This window comes from Tamandua tetradactyla, chromosome 25 (genome assembly GCF_023851605.1).
Source record: "Tamandua tetradactyla isolate mTamTet1 chromosome 25, mTamTet1.pri, whole genome shotgun sequence".
Lineage (NCBI taxonomy): Eukaryota > Metazoa > Chordata > Mammalia > Pilosa > Myrmecophagidae > Tamandua > Tamandua tetradactyla.
This window is the reverse complement of record NC_135351.1, coordinates 42,446,573-42,471,107: the sequence shown is the minus strand read 5'-3', so window position 1 is coordinate 42,471,107 and position 24,535 is coordinate 42,446,573. Positions and strand designations below refer to the sequence as shown.

General features: G+C 44.5%; 1 protein-coding gene across 5 annotated transcripts in view; it reads left to right on the top strand.

Moving 5' to 3' along the window:
- The window catches only part of HIVEP2 (HIVEP zinc finger 2), a 174,770-nt gene that overhangs the window by 121,928 nt on the left and 28,307 nt on the right, over positions 1-24,535 (top strand). For 4 of the 5 annotated variants that reach the window (XM_077143348.1, XM_077143344.1, XM_077143346.1 and 1 more), the window contains one exon: positions 21,228-21,320. The exons of the other annotated variant lie outside the window; for it this stretch is intronic. The gene's annotated coding sequence lies outside the window, so the exon portion shown is untranslated. The remainder of the gene's footprint in view (positions 1-21,227; positions 21,321-24,535) is intronic. 5 annotated transcript variants of the gene reach the window in all.

Here is a 24,535-nt window from a genome sequence, read left to right as displayed (position 1 = left end):
TTAAAATAAATTTTCATACATCGATTTTACTCAATATGACCCATCATGCATTCCTGGGACATCTAAGGCCAAATTCTTAGAAATTGGAGGTGATTAGCTTGGAAAGGAATCAGGTGTTTTATATAGAAGCGTAAATCAAGCGAGGATGCCACCTGGCAGTTAGAGCCCCACGCTATTAATCTAATTCTGCACTTGGCAGAGCAGGGGATGAGGTGTGTGATAAGTGCTATCGTGACTAGTGTCATATCGTGGATGTTTGTTGCACATTGAACAGTAAACCCCGCAGTAATGGAGACATTTCAGAAGCCGAATGTGGCATGCTCCCTCTCTTCGGTCTAATATAATATCCATTCCTCAGGTATCTGTGAGCAATTAAGACATCTTTCACCCTGATTGAATGCAGATCCCTGTAGTGGGGTTTTTTTGCTGCCACCCACCAGATGCTAAGTCTGGCGTACAGGGAAAACAGTTGCTGCTTAGTTGAATTCCTGGGAAAGCTCTTGGGCAAAAATGAGGTTTTCACAACAACAGGGGAAAACGGCCTTAGCTATCTGAGCCTTGTTTGAAGAGACTCTGTAATTCATGGGCATTCTGTGACCTGTGGATTTTCATTCACACCTGGTGAGGTAGAGCTCGAACCAGATGGGGTGGGCTTCAGGGCTGGGTCGCTGCAGGGACGTAGGGGTGGGTCCTGTCCCTTGCCAGCCACCAGGGTGCCCGTTTTGTCCCTGAGCTGGATCTGGGCCGGGAGGCGCCCCTGCCTTCTGCAGGTATCGCTCTCCTCTCTGCCACCTGGAACTCCTAACGACAGTTTCAGGCTATGTGGCAGGTCACCGACGAGGCTCTCGTGCTTGGGACTTCAAGAATGACCAGGGGAAACTACCTCAGCACGTGTACACTTTACAAATAATTTGTGGATTTTGAAGCTACTCACTAGTGACTGTAAATGCCCTGAGTCAGAGGAAGCAGTGAGTAGGCAGCATGGACACAAAGTTCTTCTGAGGAAGGACGATCCCTGCGCCCTCCCTCCCCTTTCCTTGGGATTTCAGACCCTCCCAGATGAAGGCTTGGCTCAGAGCCAACAAGCGTCTTGCCTGCACCTGTCCCTGGGAGTCCTGGGGCCACTGCGGAGCAGACCAGACTTTCCTGGGCTGGGCCGGGGCCGGGGATGCTTTCCTGCTCAAAAACCAAGCACTGAGTCACATTCCATGATGAGTTCTTCTGTCACGTATAAAAATGACCAGAGTGCTTACAGCATCGGTGTTCCGTGAAGTTTTCCTTTATGAAACACCGTGAAAATTGTTTGCTTTTTAAATATCTTCATGCTTTGCGATACCCGCACTAAGAGATAAGCTACGTAAACACACATATTCACACATGCTCATGCACAGGCAAAGTCAAGTAACTATTTTTGACCAATAAGACACCCTCGTTATTTTTATAGCTCAAGTAGTAAAAGCCAGGTACCCACTTTTGCAAATCTAATGCTTGCCTGTATTTACAGCGGCTGGGAATTTAGCTCCGCCAGGAGGAAAGGAGTGATGGCCAGTGGCTTTGGGTACTTGGCAGTGGCAGTCCTTGTCTGGATGACTGGAAGGGGGTTTCAAGGACTGTTCTCATCCAGCTTTGCAGTGAGGAGTCAGATATTTGGAGCCTCAGACCTGAGGCTCAGGACCAGCATTGCTTCTCATTGTGAAGAGAAGCACTGCCCAAGTGAAAGGTGGCACAGCCTTCCTCCCCATTCCTCAGGTGTGCACAGGTAGATCCAAGAAACTCCAAGAAAATCTGTTTCCACAAGGTGGTTGATTTTTGGCATGGGCAGGCTCCGGGAATTGAACCTGGGTTTCCAGAATGGCAGGTGAGAACTCTGCCCCTGAGCCGCCATTGCACTGCTCTTCCCAAGGTGTTTTTATCTAGCCTTGTAGGATGCCTTTGATGGCATGGAAGAGAGAACCTGACCAAACTACCTAGAGCCCAAAAGGGGAAAATTACCTGCTCACGATCCTTATCAGACCAGAAGCTGCTTTCAGGAGGGGCTTGATCTGGTTCCTTCCATTGGGAATCTTCTCACTTTGACCCCTCCATGCATTGGAGCTGCCACAGGCTGGCTCTGCCAGGGGCAGTGACAATGATGGACAAACTTCCTGACCTCCACGCCCCACCTCGCAAATCAGAGGAAGGCAGAATATATCTCCACCTTTCTATTTTCAAAACTTTTTATTGTGGTAACAACTCAGATTTTCCCATGTTAACTACTTTCAAGTGTACACTTCAGTGGCCTTAATTACATTTACAGAGTTGTGCTACCTCCACCTTCTGTCACCCAGATGTTTCCTCACCCTGAAGAGAAGTTCTGTACCACCCAGCATTAGCACACCCTCTCTGTCTTCCCCAGCCCGGTACTCTCCAATGCACTTTATGTCTCTATGAATTTGTATAGTCTAGATGTTTCATTCAAATGGAATCATACAGTATTTGTCCTTTTGTGTCTGGCTTATTTCACTCAACGTGGTGTCTTCCCAGCCCATCCACACCCAGCATGTCTCAGCACATTTCTCCTTTCTATGGCGGACCACTACACCACTGTTTGGAGAGACTGCATTTTGTTTACCATCATCTGCTGGTGGCCACTTGGGTTGTGTCTACCTTCTGGCAAATGTGACTGAGGCTGCTGTTACCACTGGTGCCCAAGACCTGCTTGAGCCCCTGTTTTCACTCTTTGGGTGTGTTCTCAGAAGTGGAGTTGCTGGGCCATTCGGAGACTTCATGTTTAACTTTCTGAGGAATCACCAGAAAATGCATTTCTTCTGGGTTCTCAGGATGAAAACCTGCCTTCCTTTGGGACAGGCACAAGCTACTGTTGCCTAGAAGCTCAATTTAGAATTACTTATGATAGTCTTCCCTGGCCCACAATGACTGCTCAGCAGCCAGAGTGGAGGGTCTTCCATTCATACCTCTAGCACCTTTTGGGCACATGGAGGGAAAACATTAAGAAAAATAACACTGCGCTTGCTCTTTTGGGTTGGGTGATGGTGTCAACTTGGCCAGGTGATGGTGTCCAGTAAGCACTGGCCTGACCATTGCTGCAAGGATATCTCATGGCTGGCTGATAAACCACAAGGCTAGTGCATTAAATCATCAGTTGATTGCATCTGTGGCTGATTACATCTGCAGTCAACTAAGGCATATCTCCCACAATGAGATAATCCAATCAATTGAAGGCAATTGAGGAAGAAGAGAGACTCTTTCATTGTTTCTTTACCCAGTGAGCCTCTCCTATGGAGTTTGTCCAGACCCTTCATCGGAGCCAGCTTCACAGCCTGTCCTATGGATTTTTGACTCTTCCATCCCATTGGTTGGGTGAGACACCTTTATAAATCTCATGTTTACAGATAGCTCCTGTTGGCTCTGTTACTCTAGAGAACCCTGACTAACACAGCTTGGTACCAGGAGTGGGGTGATAGGGAAGCGATGGGAAACAGTAATGCCATTATGTTCACTAGCCTCTGACATCCACCATCTCCTGTGGATTGGAGTGGGGGCAGGACCAGCCAGGCCCAGGAAATCAGGATGTTTGGACCCCACCACCCATCCCTGCACCCCCCTTCCTCGCTGCATCTGCTTGAATCTCCAAGAGGGCATATACTTGCTGGTAAAGGGGGATGTCCTGTGGCAGGGAAGTAGCTCCTTTCTTTCCCTAAGTACGCTACCCATGGGGAGGTGTGACATGCCGCTCTCACCCTCTCTTCGTTTACCAATAGAAGGAAGTCGCTGCCGCCAAAACCACTTTTGTTGCTAAAACAAACCCTGCTTTGGCCACAGATTATTAGAAGACAGCTCAAGTCTGGTTGCTAGTATTTTGTTCAAAAGTTTTACTTCTTTATTCATAAGTAAGATTTGTCACACCATATTTAGCCAGTTTTGGTAATGTAGTGCTACCACTTCAAAGACTGCACTGGGGCATCTTCCATCTTTTTGACCATACGTGTTGATTAAATGATGCCCGAGGCATCTGGTTTTCATACATTAGTTTTTTTGGGGGGTAGTGGGATGGAGAGGTGTCTTAGGTTTCCTAGCTGTGATGAGGAATGCCATGCAACAGGTTGGCCTAATAACAGGAATTCATTGGCTTGTGGTTTCAGAGGCTAGAAGGCATGGTTCTTCCGAGGGCAGTGTCCTCTCATGTCTCTCCTGGGTCCCTGTTGACCCGCAGCTTCTTCCCGTGGCTTCTCTCTCTGCAGTTTCTCTCTAGTCATCGACTATCACTTGGCCACATTTTCGCTGAAGATACATCTCTGAAAGGCCCTCTCCTCTCTGGGTTTGCACCCACAGGTGCAGGTCAAGGTGAACATGTTTTTTCTGGGGTGCTTGACTCCACCCACCACAGCGGGGAGTGTAACACTGTACTGTGACGCACATAAAACTTCAATGGACAGTTCAGCAAGACAACAAGGCAACTGTCACCAATTTCTGGTTCAGGAAGCAGCGGGTCCTGGGAAGCCCCTGTGATAACTTCCATCACTTTCCCTCATCCCCATCCTAATCGAAAGATCCATCGCCTTGTTCTTTTGACAGTTTGCCCCTTACCATGGAAGTGTCCCCTGGGGATACAGTTTATGTAAGACTGTGTTTGAATTTGGCTCCAGAGGAACGTGTTGTGTTACTTAGTGTCTCATCTCTTCTACTCCACCTTTGCTTATGAGATTTGTTTGCAGGCTGCAGGGAGCCATAAAGAATCCGTTAAAGTTCCATCGTGAGGCTTCATTGTGGTTTACGCAGCTGTCCTCCTGCGGCAGGCACTGGGGGTGATTTCGGTTCAGGGATGTGATGAAAATGCTGCTATCAACATACCTGAGAAAGTCTCCCCCTACACAGCCTCCCAAACTTTTTCTAGGGAGTGGGATCGTGGGGTCCTGGGGCATTCGCTTTTCTGAACAGTTGGGCCCCAAACCGTTCTCTGGGCAGGACAAGTCTACACTCGCCACCATCATGCATGAAGAGTCCTCATAGGTTTAGATCATTGCCAGCTGCGGGAATTGCCAGGCTTCTGGGGTGGGCGTATCATAGTGCCGAATGGCATTCAATCTGCATTTCCCAGATTATAACAAAGTCAAGTGCCCTCCCCAAACCTGGATGTATTCTTTTGTTAAGTGTCTGCTCGAGACTTGCTCATTTTCTAGTCATCTATCCTGTTACTAGTGATTTTGTACCAGTTCTGCAAATATTCCAGGTGACCCTGTGTTCTAGCTTGCTAGTTGCCAGAATGCAAAACACCAGAGATGGATTGGCTTTCAATAAAAGGAGATTTATTTAGTTAATGTATTAGTTCTTCAGAGGAAAGGCGGCTAACTTTCAACTGAGGTTCTTTCTTACATGGGAAGGCACAGGGTGATCTCTGCTGGCCTTCTTTCCAGGCCTCTGGGTTCCAACAACTTTCCCTGATAGAAAGGTGATTCCTTTCTGCATCTGCGAGTGCTGAGATGAGGAATGCTGAGCTGCTTGGGCTGTGCTACTTGAGCTCTCTCATTTAAGCAACAGCCAATTAAATTAAAGGTCATTCATTGCAGCAGGCATGCCTCCTAGCCAACTGCAGATGTAATCAGCAATAGATGAGGTTCACATGCCATTGGCTCATGTCCATACCTGGCCAAGTTGACACCTGAATTTAACTACCACCCAGCACTAGCTATCTATTGCTGTGTAACAAAGTATCCACAAACTCAATAGCCTCAAACAGTGCACATTTATAGCCCACAGTTTCAGAAGGTCAGAACTCCAGGCACGTCTCAGCCAGATCTTCTGACTCAGAGCCCCTCATGAGCTGTGGTCAGGGTGTGACCAGGCTGGGTTTTGTCTGAGGACTCCAGTGGGAAGGATTGGGGGGGGGGGTACCCCAGAAAAGGCCATGGTCTTTTTTATACCTTGTTTCATTCTTTCTTTTAACTTTTTATTGTATAGTATAGCATATATATAATGCAAAGAAATAAAAAAGCAATAGTTTTCAAAGCATTCTTAAACAAGTGGTTACAGGACAGATCCCAGAGTTTGCCATGGGCTACCATGTGATCCTCTCAGATTTTTCCTTCTAGCTGCTCCAGAATATAGGAGGCTAGAAGGAATCAATATATTTTTTTATCAGCATAATTGACTTTTTTTTCCTTTTTCTGTGTGAAAAATAACATATATACAAAAAAAAAAACAATACATTTCAAAGCACAGCACCACAATTAGTAGTAGACATATTTCAGAGTTTGATGTGGGTTATAATTCCGTAATTTTAGGTTTTTACTTCTTGTAAAAAGATACTGGAGACTAAAAGAGATATCAATTGAATGATTCAGCATTCATATTCATTTGTTAAGTGCTATCTTCTGTGTATAATCCCACCTTTGATTTTTCCATGCTCTCTTTAGGAGTATTCAGGCTATGACCATGGTCTTTTAATCCGCTCTCGTGCCTGCAGACCCACCTCTGATTAGGTTCTTTCAATGGAGATGTGCCGCATCTTAATCCCCTTACTGGTGTCCTTGATAAGAGGACAAAGGACACACAGGTGGCAATATTTCTAGTCTGTGGTCATATTCAAAGTCCCAAGTACTGTTTCCTTGAGGAAAGTATTTCAGACGTATTACTTTGGATGAGTTACGAGTATTTTCTTTGTTCTGTGCACGAAAGGGTTGTGGAGTCATTTAGAACTAAATATTTTAATTCAGTTTGGACTTTCACTTGTATAAATGAAGTTTAATTAATTCCTAAAGAAATAAAAATAAAATGTTTCTCCTTCAGAATGATCAAGTGCAACAATTTTGCAATCTGACTCCATTTTGTATCTCATAGAAATCAACCAAAATGGTGATGGGGTCACTTCCAATTTTCCTCGAGATGTTTTGATCAGAGAAAATAAGCTGATAATAATATGAAACTGCCCCATTTATGGCGGCAAATCCTTCCTCAGGCGGCACTATTTATACACGTTTTCTGTAGGATGCATGCGTGTGTTTAGATTCTGAGTCCTATGTCCATCTTGTACCCTTTCCCTTGCTCTTTTCATGCCTGAGGAGTCCCCTCCGCCGCCCTTTTCCCTTGAGAGGCAGGAGGAGAGGATCTATTTTTGACACGAGCCTGGTGGCAGGTGATGAAGCAGGATCCCCCACAGGCTGCCTGTGTTCCTATTTCTGCCCTGCTTCTCGGCGCCCGCGGTCTCTCCACACTGGGTTTTGTTCGCAACACGACGGCAGGGACAGTCCGAAGAGCCAGTGCGAAGGCAGAAGCCCCGGGGTCCGGGGCCGCGCGCTCTCAGGGACGGATACCTGCCGCGTTAAGGCACCAGTCTTCACGCAGCCAGAGCGAAATGTACGGGGTTTTTAAGGATGTTGATGAGAGCCCTCACCCCAAATTATCTGGTTATCCGGCATCCTTTCACCCCCTCTCCTACCGCCCACTGCACTGAAGCAGCGAATGTAGGGCAGGCAGTCCCAGCCAGACCCTGCCTTTTTCAGCTTCCTGATGGGGGTTGTGGCAGAGCCCCCCAGAGGGGCCTGTGAAGCCCCTTCCCCCACCGCCAGCCTGCCTGGAGCCCCTCCTCAGTGGGCACTCACGGGGTGGGGACTAAAGTGAGTCCCACTCAATGAGTAAAAAGTGCCAGCAGATGCCAGTGGAAAGAGGTTTGGGCCTTGGTGAACCCTCGAGTGTCCACAGCAAGGGTTGTAGAAAGACTTTTCAGCGAATTGCTGCTCTGAGGGCTTCTAATGTCTCCTCTTATGGTTTCTTCAACGACGGAACGATGTCACGAAACTCTCTTGTTCATCAATGCCACCAGCAACCCTATCTGCTATTTTGCAATTTAAATCTGACAGCCGCTTTCACATATGCCATCTCAGTTTTTGGCTCACCAGGGTAGCAGTACAGCCAGTGCCCTTACGGTTTGCATCTCACAGATATGGAACCTCGAGCTTGAATGGGTAAGGCATTCGCCTGTGTCAACCCCTGGCAGAGCAGATTTCAAACCTGTGTCCCAGCTGCAAATCCCAAGCGTGTTCTCTTAACCCCAGGCTAGACTCCGTGTCTCCCCTGGGAATTGCCCTGGGCTGATTGTGGGATCTCTGACAAATTGTTTCATCTTTTGAGTCTCAGTTTTTTCATTTCTAATTATCTCTCCTTCCTTGAGAAGGATATTATGAGGTTGAAATGATAAGCTTTGGAAAATAAAATAATGTGCATATGCAAGGCTTTATGATAACACGGCCTTCTCTGTGTTGTAGTGCTAGTTATCGACTGAAAGAGAAATTACAATCTACTCGCTCAGACAATTTACACCCAAGTTGAAATCAGAGCAGGGATGCTGCAAGAAAATTTATTCTAGCATCTTCTTTCTTGAAGGCCATAAATGAAATCAGCAAGCCTGATAAAAATTAGACACTATAATTTATATGATTTTATTTGCTTATTTGTTTGTTTGTTTGTTTGTTTTTGGTGGGGGAGGAGGTGCGTGAACTGAGAATCAAACCCCAGTCGGTCTCCCACATGAGAGTCGAGCATTCCACCGCTGAACCACCCAGGCACCCTGCTTATTTGTTTTTGTTTATTTTTCCCTGCTTTTGTTTGTTTAATGAGGACCTGTGCTAAGGAGGAATTCTTTCTAAGATTTTTAAAGCAACCTCTTTTCCCTTCAGTGATACCTGAGAGAGAACCACAAGGGGACTCCAGCTAGCACCTGTAAATGGGCAGCCACTGACTGTTGCATGAATTGAAACTATTTACAGGCCTAAAGGTTTGGGCAAACTGTTTTCAAAGCTGAAACAAGAGCGTTATACATATAACATCTGTTTTTTTCAGGGTGAGTTGTTTTTGAATACATTGGTTAAATCATGCTCTCCAAATTCTTTATGTGGGCGTGACGAGCCTGGGGAGAAAACCAATATGCCCATGTGGACGTTGGTCAGTGCTGACTTCAAATTGTGAAGTTCCAATCACATACTCCCTCTCACAAGGGTTTATTTGAGAACAAAGATCACATTAATCACATATGATTGGCTAATCAAGATGGCACAGCCAGGGGTTTTCAGTTCCCTTACGCTGTCCTTTAAAATTTCAGGAGTTCTGAGCATCACACCTGCCCCTGGCACAGCTCCCGTGAAGAGAGGTTCGTTTGAGACTTGAAAAGCTTTCTGATCAAATGGGTTCAAAACATGTTCAATTACATGGTTCCAAGTCTGCTTTTACGCCCTGTTGTTGTTTGGCAAATACGAACCACCCATCCAAGCCTGTCCAGGCCCTGCCCGGGGTTTACGTTATCTGCACGTCAGATGCATTTGCCACGTCTGTGTCTGAGCTTTGACAGGAGCTGGCAATTTGACCGTGTCTCAAAGATAATATAATTTGACCATGTTATTTTCATATTATTCATGTGCCATGCCTTAGCAAAGGAAAAAAAATAATTAGTGCTTCTACTGAGTTGTGCTATATATACCTTTTCTGTTGTGCTTATGAAATCCTTTCTTTTCGGGGAATTGATACAGCGCAAGGCTATGGGAAAATATTTGGATTTCAGAAGTTTCCCATTTCTTTTTTATACCTGCAACTGATTAGTTTTCACAGATTTACTGCTATTGGACTACACGCATAGATTCAGTTCTGGAAGTGGTTCTTAGCTACATTTTTGATGCCTTTTGCAATAGTCCCCATTTATTGTGCTCTCTGTGTGTGTGTCTGTGTTGTAAGTGTGAATATGGGAACATGGATACACAGGTAGAAATACTACTTGAGGCTAGAAATGATGTTAGTGACCAAAATACATGGCAAGAAAAGTCAAGGTACTTCCTCGAGGAAAGCAGTGCATTTAGGTCTTAGCTTTCTTGTGGCCAGCCTAACCAGAGACGTGTAATGGGCTCAAAATATCAAAATGTCTATAAATCTTGTTCAGTGAAAATGTAATTTTCCTGCTACTGAGAACGGGTCATTTTCTCCCATGTGTCGTGTCTTAGTTTCCTAGGTTTTCCCTGACAATGTACCAAAAACTGGGTGGTTTGAAACTACAGAAATTTATGGCTCCACAGTTCTGAAGGCAGGAAGTTCAAACTTGAGGTGCCGGCTGGGCCTGCTCTCTGAAACCTGTTAGAGGCGAAGCCTCTCTGGCCTCCTCTGGCTTCGGGTGGTGCCCAGCAGTCCTTCGACCTCAGTGCCCTGGCCCACGGCTTTAGTGTGGGTCCACCTGTCCACATCTCTTCTTGGAAGGACAGCGGTCCCACTGGACTAACGGCCCACCCTGCTGCAGGGGGCCTGCGCCCCAGCCTAACCCTTTCCATCCACCAGGACCCTGTTTCCAAATGAGGTCACGGTCACAGCTGCTGGGCTCCAACAGCTCTTTATGGGGGACCCAGCCCAACCCTCAGATGTCTTCATTTTAAATAGACAGTTATAAACTTGTAAAGCCCACAGCTCCTTTTAATTGCCAAGTAAACTAGAGTCGATACCTTGTCTTCCCCTTAGTAGCAAGCAATGATTATTTTGGTAATTACTGAGTTGGCGAAAAACAGTGGCATAAGATCATCATCTGTTTCTTTTGATAAATTATTAAAACTGCTGTTTTAGTTTGTTAAGCTGCAGAATGCAATCAACCAGAAATGGAATGGCTTTTAGGGAGGGAATTTATTAAGTTGCAAGTTTACAGTTCTAAGGCCATGAAAACGTCCAAATTAAGGCACCAAGAGATTACTTTAACTCCAAAGAAAGGGCCAGTGATGTCGGGGCTTTCTCTCTCATCTGGGAGGGCACATGGCGACGTCTGCTAGCTTTCTCTCCTGACTTCTTGTTCATGAAGCTTCCTCGGAGGTGTTTTCCTTTTTGATCTCCAGAGGTCTTTGGCTGCGTGGGCTCTGTTGGTTCTGGTGGCTTCCGAGCTCTTATAGCTCTCACGGCTCTAAAGCTTTCCCCAAAATGGTTCCGTCTTAAAGGGCTCCAGTAAGCAACCCCACCTTGAATGGGTGGAGACACATCTCCATGGAAACCATCTAATCAAAAGGTCCTACCCACAATTGGGTGGGTCACATCTCCATGGAAATGATAAAAAAGATCCCACCCAGCAATCCTGAATGAGGATTAAAGGGCATGGCTTTTCTGGGGTACACGACAGTTTCAAACCAGCACAACTGCCCCAAATCGGCTCAATCACTAAGGACATCTTAAAAAGTGAATATTCAGACCCTCAATTAGTATTTCCAAATGCCTGAAGGATGAGGCACGGCATGGCTGTTGCAAGGTTCTGCTCTAGGTAGTTACATAGAATTATGAGGTTGGGTGTTTTTGACTATTCCTTTCTCTTCCTCACAGGATCTCCCTTGGTCTTGTACCTATTCTGCTGGACACCCTGGTTTCAGCAACCAGACATGCAGCGAGTGATTGTTTCCATTTTATGAGTGAAAAAAGAAGGTTTGAAAAGGTTACCAAACATTAGTATTAGCACAGAGTATGGATTTCCTGGTTCAAAATCCAGTATTCTCTTCATTGCACCTTTTCTCCTTCTTTCCAGCAATTTTCTGTACTTTGTCAGAATACATTAAATAACCAGTCATGAGAAGATTTTAAGTAGGGGAGCCCATCAGGCGCTCCTCTCTCCTGCGGGGCTGGGGCTGCACGATGGCGTCCACCCCATCCAGGGCGAGGGTGGGACCAGGTGGGCTGGAGGGGACCTTTGACCTCGAGGCAGGGGGCTAATGCTCCTGGCTGGCTCCACTGGGGATGGGGTTACCGGGCGCAGGCTGAGTTCTGAGAGCAGTGCCTAGCCACAGCGACCACCGCAGGGGCGGGGGACTCATGGGTATGCCCTCACCATGCTCGGCACATCGGAGCATTTATTCTCCATGAGGGGTGGGTGGTATCAGACATCACACTTCCCTTGGCATGAGAAGTCCCATGTCCCGTGGTGCTCAGTGCTGACCCCTGGTTAGAACCCAGGCCTTTGGAGGCTGGCCCTTCCTGCAGGCCAGTGGACGGGCACGTGGGCAGCTAGCGGGCACCTGCACTCCCAGACTCCCAAGGGAGGGCACCCCCCCCCCCCAGCTGCTGGGGAGGACATGCTGTGCCCCCAGGGCCGGCACACGGGCAGCCTGGCAGCTCTCATACTCCCCGTGGGATGGGGCAGAAACTGTGGCTGTGTGGCCTTCGCAGGCATCAGTCTCTGTTCCGGGAGCCACCTGCACCCCCAGCCCCCTATCTCCCACGGCCTTCCCGTGGAGGTGTCTGGCCTCAGCACACGCGCAAGCAGCCTCGCATCTCTCAGGCTTTAGCAATTGCAGTAACCGCTCAGATCAGTAAGAACGGGGAGAAATTGAAGGGACTGAGTTAAATTAATTTTTCATTATCTACATCTTAGGGAAAGAGATGCAGTCTAAATAGTAGACACTTAATGTAGTTCCAGTACTGTGATGGGATACTTGACAAAAGCCAACATACTCAAAACTTTAAGTTTATAATGTGGTAAAATAGACATTTCCGTAATCTTTGCTTTTCTCTACATTTCCAGTATAAGTGGATCTAACTTCTGTCGCACTCAGCATTCACAAGAGAATCTTGCCTTGTGATGGCTGGAAATGTGCCTGCCAGTCTACGGTGAATCCAGTTTATAGGTTTTAGGATGCTCTACTTTTCTGATTCTGGCTTCAGTTTCCTTCATCTCAGGACTTGGTGGTCGACTGGCCACGAGCCCTCCACCCCCCAGGGCCAAGGGTTTATGAGGCTGTAGTCGTCACGCGAGGAGAATGTCTCCCCCAGAGGCTGGATTCACCCAGATGGGGTGTGCAAGCCCATCGTTTGTCTCATTCATTCATTCCCTCGCATTCATTCATCCATCCTCAGCCTACAGGAGCCCTCTCAGCCAGCCATCCCCTGCTGCAGCAGTAGGTCCAAATGCTTTCAGAGCGCTCCAAGGGCGGTTGGATTCACGCAGCTAGCCCAATCACACAACGAATCAGTGTCCCAGATACTGACCAGTAACTCGTACTGCTAAAACTCCATAACGTTCTAAATTAGTGTAAGCCGGTTACCATATTTGCAGCTGCACTTTTTATGAAAGAGTAAGAAACCGTTGATAGAGTTTTTTTTTTAATAACTTAAATTACTTATTCATAGATAATGGCTTATGGTTCATTGTCCCCAGAATTTTATTGAAAATAAAATATGATTTTTGGATATATTATCAAATTATTTGGATATATTTATCAATTTAGATAAGATTTGCATATATTCTGATGCAAAATACTCTTGAAATGGCCTAATAGGAAATCCTGTCTTTCCCAAGACTGTAAAATGCATTAATTACTCAGGGCACGTGGCTACTTAAACGCCCCAGGCCCCTCAGGCCCAGTGCGCCTCCCTCACCCTAGCAGGTGACCTGGTCTCCTACTCTTCTGAACGAAGGGAGCAATCTTCCAGAAACCCCAGCTTCTTTTCTCGCCATCTAAAAGGTTATCTTGCTTCATTATTTCTTCTTTGCAATCTGTCTAAAGCAGAAGAGTTTCCATCCTTTTCCCAGAAGTGAATACTTTCTTATCTATGATTTTTGAGCTTTCTCTTCTTTCCCACCTTTCCACAAGTTTATTCCATTATTTATCTATCATTTCTGTCTTTTCCCCTCAAACCAAATTCTTTGTCAAGCTGCACATTTCCAGAAGTTCACCCAAACAGGGGTGGAAAGAGATGAGTTATCAGGTTGAGCTCACTAAAGCGTTTTGTGCTTGTGCAGGCACTTCTCAGAGCCTCTGGTGGCTCGTGTTGCCTACCAGATAAAGTCCCTTTACCACCTGCCACCACCTGAGTCACCCGCCACCACCTTTAAGAACTTTACCACCTGAGTCACCCGCCACCACCTTTACCACATTTACCACCTGAGTCACCTGCCACCACCTTTACCACATTTACCACCTGAGTCACCTGCCACCACCTTAGCAACCTGCCACCACCTTAGCTACCTGCTCTCATGTTTACCCCCTGCTACCACCTAAGTCACCTGCCACCACCTTTACCACATTTACCACGTGAGTCACCTGCCACCAGCTTAGCAACCTACCACCCTTTGCCACTTACTACCCCCTTAAGCACCTGCCGCCATCCTACCACTTGCCACCCTACCACCTGCCACCACCTTAGCCACCTGCCACTATGTTTGCGACCTGCTACCACCTTAGCCACCTGTCCTCACCTTTACCACTTGCCATTGCCTCCTTGTTAGCCCTAATGTTCCCATTACACTGACTGTTCCCCAGCTTCCTGCGCCCGTCTCCGCAGTGTGCTGACATGCAGGACCTGTCCTCTGCACGCCACCTGCCAAAGTTGAGCCTTAGTCAAGATCTAAGCCGCCATCTCCTCCATGAGGTTTTCCCAAACAATCTCTTGTTTCTGTGCCTCCATTGTGCCACGTCAGGCAGACTTTTTCTACTAAGATCTTATAAATACCTGCTTGCAACATTCAAGTATTTTTCTAACCCTCCTCTCTGCAGGCATCTGACATAGTCCAAGGCTGAAAACGTTAAGTGGCCTTCAGAGTTTGTCAGACCAGCTGGGGGCCTGTGAGTGCTCAGCCAAGCACCTGTTCCCCATTTGGGTGAAGCCTGGCTTCCATTCGGAGCACTCCCTCTGCCCCGTCTTACCTGGCTGGTCTTGAACTCTGACTATGACTGATATTTGGGGTACTTGCTGGGGGCTGCTCCCGCCTCTGTCTAAGGTTGGGTTTGGCAGCTCACTTGCCCAGCTTGCCTCACATCCCTGGACGTTGTGGAATCCGTGTCTGCTCCAGGCTGATGGAGGCCTTATGCGCCTACCATGGCACACGGGGCAGCCTCAGTGCCCCACACCTGGGAGAAGCTTTAAGGGAGCAGCAGTGGAGTCCTCCAGCTGCTCCCTCCTCAGAGGTGGAGAGGGTCCCTTGGTTAGGTGGCAGGATGGCCACAGGCCCCACGGCGAAGTCTTTCTGAGTGTGTTTAGGTGTGTGCACCTGGTGCCGGAGACAGAGGCCAGGCTGCGCTCACATCTGCAGATCAGCTGTAGCATAAACCATGGACTGCACTCCAAGCTCTGGCTGGGCTTCTCTGTGGGGGGCCCCCCGGCGGTCTCTCCTCCAGGCCAGGCTGCCTTAGCCATACTTCCGAATACACTGCACATTTTAGGATTTGGTTTCTCTTCTCCCTTTGCTTACGTAATCTAAAGGTGACACTGGCTTTCTGTATTCTGGTCTTGGCACTGCCAGGAGTGAAAGGAAGATGAGAAGGCGGGGTCGATAGGCCCCTGCAGCCACTGGACAGGAAGCAAGTGTGGCGAAGACAAGGTCTGAGAGAGCCAGGCCAGGGCAGGACTGGCTCCACAGAGGCCCGCTTCAGTTTTATCCCCATTTCTCCAAATGTTTAGTTAAGGGGAAAATGCTCAAGACTGCTTGGCAAAAATTAGTTTTTTACCTGCCGTTACCAACATGAAGGGAGAGAGGAGAAGGCCTTGAAGGGAAAGAAAACTGGGAAGATGTGTCACGAATGGTTAAAAAACTACGTGAGTTATCTAAAATGCCCAGACAGCCTACCCTTCTGCAGAAACATACCGTCTGCCAGGAGAGCCTTGCCTGGGGCAGGAAACCCATAGCTCCTTTAAGAAAACACAACGTTTAGGAGCCAAACGCCTACCCCCACTGAGTGACCACCAATGGCAGAACTACCATTTATTCATTTAGGAAAAGATAATTATTTATTGAATTTATTTTTATTTTCTTTAAACCTTATAACCCATTCAACAGAGCATTAGTTTTTAGCTGTTGTTCTTTCTGTTTCTTTTATTCATTAACTTGAAAATACAACTCATAAACAACTGCCTCAAAGCTAAATGTCATTTATGCTTCATTTTTTCATTCCTTTACACATTCAGTCAGTCCGCGATAGGATCAGATCCACACACTATCAATAAGAAGATGTAATAAAGATAGCGGAAGAAGTGTTGACTTAAGAGTTCAAAGATCAAGGCCACGGTTCAGGTTCATCATAGTTAGGTGTGGGCGCTTAGCAGTTCCTGTGACTTCTCTAATTCTCAGGCTTTTCAGCTGCTACTCGGCTGATGGCTTCAATGACCTCTAAATTCTTTGGCAGTACTAAAAGTTTAACAAGTTAAAAACTTAAACGGTGATCGAAGTTTGTAGTTGCATATTTGTTCCTAAAAGATATTAGTCAGACGCATGAATGATTGGATGCCAAAAATGTGGTCAAGAAAATGAACATCAGTCCTAACTCTGCTTTTGGAAAATCTGGTCGTCTGAATGCTGACATGTATTTAGAGACCCATGTGGGGGGAACTGCACCAGGCAGTCACCACTGAGAGGCAAAGTTGGGACCAGAGGGCATTATCTGCCCAAAATCATCAAAGGAAGATTAAATGATGTTCTATATTCTGTAATTAACTCAAGGAGCAGGCTGATGTACTTTGGAAAATAATCATTAGCAGATGTAAAAACCGAAGTAATTTTTTCTGTGGTCTTTACCTAACCATGAGGTTGTATTAATTACAACACATTCCCCAACCATCCCCATAAAACAAAAATCCACCTAAAATAAAGTGTATAAACTTCAAGAAACCAGGATGGCGGAGACTTGTTTATTTATTTTATCTGACAAATATATTCATCTCTAAATCTAACATTGAGAGCCGTGCACTTTTGCCTATTAGCATACTAATACTTTTTGGAAAAATATTGCTTCTATAAAGCCTTTCCTAATTTTCTCAGTAAAATTGACCATTCCTTCTTTTGTGGTTCCTTGACAATTTTTTTATATTTATGTCCCAGCCCCTTATTTGTTCCCTGACGTCGCTCTCCTAGGCTCTGAGGTCTTGGAATGCAGAGAGCTCAATGCCTGCCTTTTATTTTTTTTGTATTTTATAACCATAGCCCATTTGCTGGCGCATGGTGGGCTCTCGGTAAAAGCCCCAAAGTGTCATAAAATAGCTCAAAACCCTAGTTACGCAGGCTGAAGTTACAGCTACGAACCCACATGTAACCGTTTGGTTTTTTTAAGTAGTGTTAATTTGCACCATGTTTTGTTTCCTTTCTGAGCCCCAGCCCTGACCTCCACCTGGAAGCAGATCCGGGTCCTTTCGCAGACGGTTTCTAGACCCAAGCCCCACACAAACCTGCAGAGCAGCCTAACTCTGACGCCGTTTGCCCCCAGCCTCCTCTGGTGAAAACCGCGGGTCCCTCTCTAGCACCGTCTCCACGTCTCAGACTTTCTACTTTGATATCCCGGTAATGAGTCGCCATATTGCAAAACCGCCACCTGTTTCTTCTCGGCATGTGTCATTTTGACCTTCTTCTCTCCCTTTAGTTTCTAAACGTTATCCAGCCCTTAGCCTTCATATTGAAACTGCTTCTGGCATGGTGCTCAAAGTGTGTGTGTGTGTGTGTGTGTAGTGTGTGTGGTATGTGTGTGGCTGTGCTAAGGTGTGGTATGCTGTGTTTGTGTGCATATGTATCTGTTTGTGTGGCATATATATGTATGTGTTTTATGTGCTTGTGTGCACATGTATGTGGTGTGTGTGTGGTTGTGTCTGTATGTGGCATGTCTGTGTACACATGGATCTCATTGTGTGGTGTGTATATATCTGTGTTTTATGTGTTTGTGTGCACATGTATATGGTATATGTGTGTGTGGTTGGGTCTATATGTGGTATGTTGTATTTGCACGTGCATGTGGTTGTGTGGTGTATATGTGTGTTTTGTGTGTGCTTGTGTACACATGAATGTGGTGTGTGTGTGTGTGGTGTGTACCCTTCTTGGCTGTGCCTGCTTTCTCTACTACCCTCACCTCCCTGAGTGGGCTGCTCTGAGACTCCAAGTTGGAAGAGTGGGGCCCCCTTAGAGCCAGCTTTTTTGGTTTGGTTTTTGTTTTTGAGGAGGGGAAGGTGCTTCTCTAAGAATGCTGTGCAGTTCCCTTTCCCTCACCTTCTCCTGTCTGCAGCCTCGGTTTCTACCCTCTTCTCCTTCCCGCTGTAAAGGAGGCTCCAGAGGACGTCCCCCTCTTAGTGAGAAATAATGGTCGGATCTTGTTCCCAAGTCCTATTTGCCAACTTTCCATAGAGTTAATGCAAGTAATTACTGTTTTTAATTGTGTCAGTCAACTCTCTTCTAGAGTGTAATGGATTTATCAAATCAGTTCTGCAGCTAGAATTATGATGCATGGTTATTTAAACTCAGAAAAAGCAGAAGTGATGGGAGGTACTTAAGTTGCATCAGAGGGGAACCAGTGGAATGTGCCCTCCTGCAGGATGTATCCAAGCGCCAGATTCAAGAAAAGCCAGGGCTTTTTCAAAACATGTTGATTTTGGACTGGAACTAATAAAGACTCTTCCCCAAAAGGGATATTTAAAAGCTGTTTGTCTATCACTTTATCTATCTATCTATCATCTATTTATCTATCTATCTATCTATCTATCATCTCCCTATCTAATTTATTATCTGTCTATCATCGATCTTTAATTAGTCCAATTGACCCTTGGTTACCTTAGTGGCAGTTACCTATAAGTGTCCAAGAATAAATATCTAATGCCAAGGATGTTTTTTTTAATAGTAGAAAGGCAAAACGAAACAAAACAAAAAACACTGGGATAGAGACAATTATACTAAAAAACTTCCCGAGTATTTACTGGAAGTAAGAGTTAGAGGATAAAAAAAAAAACGTAACCAAGGGTCTGTCGCAGGAATCTGTTGGCAGACAGGAACTTTGGTCTGTACTTGGTTAGTAAAATAAAGTGAAACATAATTTTCACCTCATAATTAGGATTAGATTTTAAATGACCTGGGGATATTTAGCAAGATCTGTTGCCACTGTTTTCGGAAAACTTGTTAGTTTTATGAAATATCAAGGTTTCGTTTGCATGGTGATTTCTTGTGAATCTAATAACTTAAAAGGAAACGTAGAAGAATGAAAATTTTGTCTCTTTCTTTCACTCCACTGTTTAAAAAGTGTGCTGTGTGAAGCGTTGATTTTTGGGGAAATGTAAGCATGGGTTGCCATGCTCTAGTCTCAAGAAATGCTGTTTGAGAAGAGATTTTTTTCCTTTTATTTTGATTCGAAACTGAGGTCCAACAATCTCAGTGAAAATTAGTGCAGAAACACTTTTCTGAGATGGTTTTCTCGATGTCTTTATTCTAATAGTAACAATGGTTCCTTCTTTGAAGCCATTACTGATTCCAATTTGCAACAAAATGATTTGCAAAACCGCTGAAATGTGTGTCATAGCATTCTTGTTACGTACCTTCTGGATCTTTGCATGATCACACCAGTTATCTGGGATTTTTTGCAAGGTACAATGCAAGCACAGCCTCATTACCATTACTTTTTTGTCCTTCGATGGCAAGCCAAGCATTAAGAGCTCGTGAATTTTAAGTTATGCAACAGAACCACTTTCCAGAACCTCTTATCCGGAGCGAAAGAGAGCTCTTCTGTCATCTAAAATGCCAGACACAGGTTCATGTCCTGAGGTGTGTGTGTCCCATTTCCGATGGTTCCAGGAAAAAAGTGGGGAAAGCATCCCCGGAACCGGGAGCCACGCCCCTGCCATGGCTGGTCCCTAGGCCCTGAGGTCACTTGTAGGAAGGGTGATTCCTGGCTGTGAGGGTGGCGGGTGCCTGAGAGCTGCAGCTCAGCTTCAGGGTGTCACTGTCTGAACTGGCACTGTCTGTACTGGCGGGCACAGATAGTCTCTGAATGCTGCAAGTCACTGCTTATAAATAGCTCTGGCGACGGAATCGCTGCCCACTTATGTCTTGGGTGAATTTTGCTCAGAGTACAAAACAGAGCTCAGTGATTTATTCTTATTTTCCGAGAGGAACGCCATGCTTTACTTTAGCTTAGGTTTTATTGTCAGGTTACAGGTGTACGCCTGTGTGTGTTTTAAGCATTTTTTTACTTGATTGTTTTTTCTAAAGAGATGATATCTGCATTTTTTGAAAACATGGATGTGGTCAGGAATCGTAGAGAGACGCGTGATTTCTTTTAGGATGCCGCTGCCCTTCCTTTGGTGTTTAATCGATCATGTTGTTTGGCTCAGAGGAAGCTTTGATTTGGGAATCGAGCTGGTCAGATGTCATTCTGAATGCCAGCAAATGATTGTTTGGAGGCAAGAAGGGCAAAGTTAAAGGAGAAAATAAATCCACCTCTCGCGTATGATTTGCCCTTTGCAGCCACGACTCTCTCTGGCCACCCACCCTCATCTGCGTGCTGACGTGGCACTTGCTTCAATGGCAGAAGCTATTTTTGCACCTTTTGTGTCTTTTGAGGAACCGAGTGGGCTCCTTGCTTAAAATGATTCATATCTCAATGTGCACAGGCTGTCTTGAGATACTGCAGTGGCCATGTGCACAAAGCAGGGGAAACTGGAGCCTTTTGCGTGCTCACAAGAAGTGGTCCTGGAGAAAGCCTTGTCTTCCATGCTCTTAGTCCTTTCTGGGAAGGCTTTGGTAACAATGTCTGGAAAAATGAGCCATGCTTTTTATAGATAGATAACAAAATATGCAATAACCAACCATGGGTAGCAGAGTAATATTTTTACATGAATCTTTTTTACTAGGAGATAAACCATCTTAAGATGGTTGATTAATTAATCCATTGGCGTAAGTAGCTTGTCAGATCTTTCATGAATTTCTCTGGGTCAGGCTTGGATAAATACCTAATTCTAGGTGTGAGAATGTCCCTTTCTTCGTTGCTTACCAGATTCTGGGAAGTCACAGGGATTTGCTTTGGTTGGTTTAGGATTTTATTTTAGGAATTACTTCTAGCACAGAGCATAACCTTGCTGAAGTAAATTAACTGTTGAAAGTCATTTACTGTGAGGTGTCTGAAATTCCATTCTTTGGAGTTTAGATGATGATACACTAGAAGAAGTTTTGTGGGCTTTTGGCTCAAGGACTCCAATGCTGTAATTTGTCATTCTAATACATTGCTTTAACTCTTGCATTATTTTGTGATGGCCTTTGCTTTTTTGCAGTTACAAGCAACTCTCAGTTAATACACGTATTTACTCAAAATATTTAAACTATGTTAAAAGAAAGGACTTTTTTTCTTAAATAAAGAAAAGATCCCCCGAGATAGCCAGTTCCACATTGTCTTCTGTTAAGGGAAGGCTGTTTTTGTGGGTGAAGAATAATCTTGCCTATAAAATTCATTGTAAGCATCTTCACTTTTAAAATCTTCTTGTTTGTCTTTTAGATTCCTAGAAGTTGTGCATGAGTTCCTGTGGAGAGAAAAGGAATCTTGGAAAGCAAAGACAGTGTGATGCAGTTTTTGATATGAGGATAACAGGTTAATAAAGAAAACATGTTATTTTACTCTGTTACTTCTACATTTAACTTGAAATACAGTTTTTGCCTGCTACACACCCATGAGCAAAACTGGCTTTTTCATCAAATCTATGAGGAAACAATATGGAGTCTATTTAGAAGAAAAGTATTGTGAAGATTCTGTTTTGTTTTGTTTTATTTTTCATAATAGACAAGTTTTAATTATAGCCACCTCAGCTGTACTCTCAGTTAAAATAATTTTTTCTGGCAAATTAATTCTAATGTGAAATTCCACTCAATAAATCCTAATAATTTTTGCTATATAATGGTAAAACACTTCACTAGAAAAGTGAAATTATGGTAAAAGTGATATCCTAGAGTCAAAATAAGTCATAAATATCTTGACTAAATATGCAAATTATTCAAATATCTATCATGATGTTTACATAGTAGCCAAAATAGAAATTTATAGTTTGGTTTTTCATTTGGTTTTAAATATCAAGTTAGATTTTGATGTAGTTCAAATTAGAGGGCAATCAACACAATATTTTTACTTTTCTCTTAAAGTTCTCAATTACGTAGCACTTTATGAAATATACGTTATTCTCATATTCGGGACTTGTGCATTTCAGGGAGAATGGAGGTTGTTACAGGAATCTGCACTAAGAAGAGAAGTGTCCATAATGAGTCTGGCTCTTAGGAAGGTGCATTTTTTTGATCACCCTATGAAATAAGTCTGTATTCAGTTGGACTCCGGCACCAGTTACATTTTTTGGCAGGTCCTTATTTCCCTCGCCTGGTGTCCGTGTGTCCTCTTTGCCATGATGGGCCCTGCTTCTGAGGCCTCGGCAGTCACAGCCACCCATGCCTGTCTCAGCATACTTTCTAAGTGATTGCGGCATTTCAAAAACACATATGAGGAAATCACCTCTAAAATTTTGTTGAATAATCGCCATCATAAGGCCTACGTGTTTTGCTCATAAGTACCAAATCCACAAAGAAAAAAAAAACTTCCGAAACATTTTACCTTTAAAACGAGTCCTGCCCCTAACATTTTGAAAGTGATAGAGTAGCAGTGTTTGTTGCCCGCCATTTTATTCTACGACCATTTAGGATGCTATCATTTAATGCTCGCTTGACCTTGGTTGCCACTCAAGAAATCTCCTGAGGTAAGGTTTTTCCCAAGATGGCATTTTTCTAAGCAAAGGATCCCAATTGATATGCCAGGACACATAGCCTTTTTTTCCTCGGTGGCACAAGCGCACCTGGCTGCCAGTCCCAACTCTCTCCATGGAGAGTAAGTATCTCTCTCAACGTGATGCTTCAGAAAACGTGATGACCTACCAAGCAAGGCCACCTCGACCGCCTGTGGGACTCCTGTGCTCCAACAGCACCCACCGAAAACCCCAAGGTCACATCCAGTGGGTTTTCTCACCCAGGAAACTACCTCCCTCCTTCAGCAGCACTCAGAACCACTGGGGAAGATTTTAAATCTGAATGTGAGATGGTGTTTGGGATAACACTTTCTTTGTTGGCAATGGGTGCCAAACACGACTTTCTTTGGTTACCATAAAAAGAAATCTCAGCAAATAAAAGAACAACTAGCTGTTTTCTTTTCATAGGAGAATTGCTCTTCTAGTGCATGTTTTCACGTATCAATTGATTGGGAACCCTGTGGAATGTACTTTAACCTACCATTAGAGAATATGAAGAATGAGTTGACTCTACACAATCATAGGGAGTAACATAGCTGTAATTAACCACTGCCTTATAAATCTTTATAGATATCGGTAGATCTATGTGGAAAAATTAAACTAAAATTGCAGATCTATACAATGGTATATTAGATGGATTGTCATAATATTATGATGTTCACAGAAAGTATTCTCCTAGACTCGGTGACCCATTTAATGTAGGCTTCCTCCTCTAATATACATATGAAAATATCTCCCCATTGATAGGCATTTTCACACACTTAAGCAATAAAAGACAAGCTGGAGAATTTGTGCCACTGTTGGAAGCTGGGTGGCTGAATAAAGTATCATCTACAGAAAGAGACGAATGTATCTACAAATTTTGGATTAAGCTTGGAAAGTCTTGTAATTTTTCAAGTGAATATACTTTCCTGAGGATGACTTGAAAAGCACAGAACTTTCAATCACTCCCCAATCCTGCTTGATTTTAAGGAGAAAGACACATTCTGCACAGAGATCCATCTGTGATATGCACAAACATCACAGATTTTTTTTCAGCTTGCAGGAATAAGCCTTTGCCAATGAGAGATGAATAAAAATCCACTTTTGAGTGGTGTGTGAATGTGATCCGTCCGACCTCCAAAGGACCCATCATTCATCTTTCCACTCACTCCCCTTTCTCCATATGCTTCAGATACTCCAAGAAAGAAAGGGATGTGAGGGGTAAGCTTAGCCGAAGTCTCCCCAAGGATGGCACTGGAAACAATGCTCTACCCTTAGGAAAGTGTGAACTCTAACGCAAACAGGGCATCGCACAAATGATTTCCACCTTCTGGGAATGACGCCGTCCCTGGCGTGAGGAGTGAGGTTGTGCAGTTCAGAGGACTGACCTGGCAGGAGGGACTTTCAGCTTTGATGCCAAGGCAGGAGGGTTTCCAGAAAATTCCAGGACCGGCTCACGGCATCAGTCGTCGGGCCTCGTGATAAAATGGCCAGACATCTTGGATAGACATGACTTCGGAATTTAGAAAGAAGACATTTTTCCTGACAGAAGCTATTTGCATTATTGAGTGAATGTGATTTTTACTGGCATCAAAGATTTGAATTGAAAAAAAAAGTTCTGCACAATAAGTACTATTGTAATATAAAATGATTCAATGTTAACCTTAGCAAAATTGATTTTTATTACTTTAAAATACTGGACACATGGCACATTTCTTTTCTGTTTATCCCCTTTTTCTATAAATTAAATCCAGTAACAGTTAACTCAATGTTTTGGATGATTTTTGTTCTGACCATTAGATATCTGCTTATCAATTTTATATAAATCACTTTCCTTCATCTTCTGTTCTATTCTGTAATAGAAAAATATTGTTGTCTTTATTTGGATTTTATTTGGTGCATCTATTTTATGATATGTCCTTAGTGAATCAGAATTGTGTATGTATATTTTAGAGTGTAATGCTTTTTAATTTATTACGGCAAACTGCAGAAGTTTAATCCGTCTGAATTACTAAAGTTCTACAGCATTGCTAATGGAAAA